The sequence below is a fragment of the Spinacia oleracea genome, chromosome 5, assembly GCF_020520425.1.
Source record: "Spinacia oleracea cultivar Varoflay chromosome 5, BTI_SOV_V1, whole genome shotgun sequence".
Lineage (NCBI taxonomy): Eukaryota > Viridiplantae > Streptophyta > Magnoliopsida > Caryophyllales > Amaranthaceae > Spinacia > Spinacia oleracea.
Genome location: NC_079491.1, coordinates 57,747,543 through 57,749,935, shown reverse-complemented (window position 1 = coordinate 57,749,935; position 2,393 = coordinate 57,747,543). Strand labels below are relative to the sequence as shown.

General features: G+C 36.0%; 1 long non-coding RNA gene across 1 annotated transcript; it reads left to right on the top strand.

Moving 5' to 3' along the window:
- Positions 1-472: 472 nt before the first annotated feature.
- Positions 473-1,735, top strand: LOC130460815 (uncharacterized). The gene is made up of 2 exons (XR_008920920.1): positions 473-1,170; positions 1,475-1,735. It is a non-coding gene; the product is annotated as an uncharacterized lncRNA (long non-coding RNA).
- The last annotated feature ends 658 nt before the right edge of the window (positions 1,736-2,393 follow it).

The following is a 2,393-nucleotide window of genomic DNA, read 5'->3' as shown; positions in this document are numbered from 1 at the left end:
TCTACTTCTTGGGTATTAGATACTGGTTGTGGCCAAGGTTGTCAGGATCGGGATCCCGCCTTGGATGGGTGATGGGGTGTAGGATCGGATCGGTAGAATCGGATCGTAGAATTGTAAGATCCTACGAATTTGATTAGATGATCAATTTAAATGATATAGCATGACTATATACACTTATTTCAAGTAAAATAAATGCTTAAAAATATCATTTTTGCAAGTATATGAAGTTTAGTTAGGAGTAACTAAACGACCTTTACTTCATATGTTATGAAGTACTTAGTGTATCTATTATTCTTTGCAAAATTTTGTTTTATAATAATCTTAACAATTTTATATTGGTTAGGTGAATTTAGTGTAAAAATGCAAAATAAATAAGTAAATAAATATATAAAATAAAGGGAAAAGGTCTTACCTTAGTGTACTACTATGCTTTGTGCACGCTAAGCTACTCTGTATTTTTATTGTACTACTATAGTTTATGCATGCTATGCTACTCCGTATTTTCTTCTAAAACAAAAATTACGAAGTTCTACTGCTACTTTTTTTGTTAACTTAGTTGATCTCGAGAAGTGTGCTATTGTGTTTAGCTTTATAGGCATTATAGCTCTAAGCCTCTAATTGACTTTTGCAGTTTCTAATTCAGATAAAGCTTATTACTTTTATTTAAAAACAAAAGAAGAAGGGTCCTCTCCCTGTCTCTTTCCCACTTACGCTTTTTTGCTACTTTATTTCTCATCTCACTCATTCATTCTTATCACTATTCTATCACTATTCTATGTCTTTTCCTCTGAAACTTTCCTACTTTAAGAGGTTTTGCATCATATGGAAAAATCCCCCTTTAAAAGAAATACAAATAAAGATGGCATACGTATTGTTGTTGTCTGTTGCTATGAAGCAACACTATGAAACACCACAACCACGGACATATCAAGAACAGATATGGTAAAATGGAAGCCGACCACAACCAGAGATGGTGTTACAGAAGACAGAGACCGGGGAAAGCTCTTCGGCAATCTCTGTCACAAATAATGTGACCCGTAACTTTCAATTTTCTCTCACTCAGAAATTGGGGTTTGTACTAAAATTGGGGATTTTGATTTACTGTCTCATTTGAAGCGATTTCATGTAATTAATTGAGGAAATTTGGTCTAATTAGCATTATTAAGCAAGGTAAGATATTAATTTGATCAAATATTAGTTTAATTTGAGTTTTTATTCATATTAGTTTTCACTTTGAAAGCTGGTTGAAGTTTAAACAAGGATCGTTGGAATCGGTCATGGGATCGGGATCCTATCGATCCCATCTGATCCCACCCAATCCCATGCGATCCCACTCCGATCCCACTACTATTTCGATCCTAGCCACGATCCGAATCGTTTTGAAAAATCCGGATCGAGGATCGTGCGATCCTACGATCCGGATCGCGATTCTAATAACATTGGTTGTGGCTCACACTTATGTTCCAATTCGCAGGGACTAAGGAGAAGTAGAAAGCTTGATAAAGGCGAGATGGATCTACGCGTGGGAAATGGAGCACGGATTGCTGCATTAGCCGTAGGATCTTATTTTATTTCTTTGCCTAGTGGTTTTGTTTTGGAACTAGAAAACTGTTACTATGTTCCTAGTATCACCAGAAACATTATTTTCGTTTCAAGTTTGGATTCTAAAGGTTTTAGTTTTCAATTTAAAGACAATAGTTGTTGTTTTGCTTTGAATGGATTGTTTTATGGTTCAGCACAACAAGAAAATGGTCTATATGTGCTAGATACGAGCAAACACATTTATAATATAAATACTAAAAAGGCTAAAACTGGTGATTCAGATCTCACATTTCTGTGGCATTGTCGATTAGGCCATATAAACACAAAGCGCATGGAAATACTTCAACGGAAGGGAACTCTAGAATCATTCGACTTAGAGAATATTGATCAATGTGAATCTTGTTTATTTGGCAAAATGACAAAGAAACCTTTCTCAAAGGTGGGAGAAAGAGCAAGCGAACTACTAGGGCTAATACATACGGACGTATGTGGGCCTATGAGTACGAAAGATAGAGGTGATTTCAGCTATTTAATTCATAATGTTTACAGACGATTTCAGTAGATATGGCTATATTTACTTAATGAAACACAAGTCTGAATCGTTTGAGAAATTCCAAGAATTTCAAAATGAAGTAGAGAATCAACATGGAAAGAAAATCAAAGCTCTAAGATCGGATCGAGGAGGTGAATATCTTAGCCACGAGTTTGATGACCATCTAAAAGAGTGCGGTATTCTTTCTGAATTGACTGCTCCGGGGACACCTCAATGGAATGGAGTGTCGGAACGGAGAAACAGGACCTTACTCGATATGGTCAGGTCAATGATGGGTCAAGCCGAACTTCCTTTACAA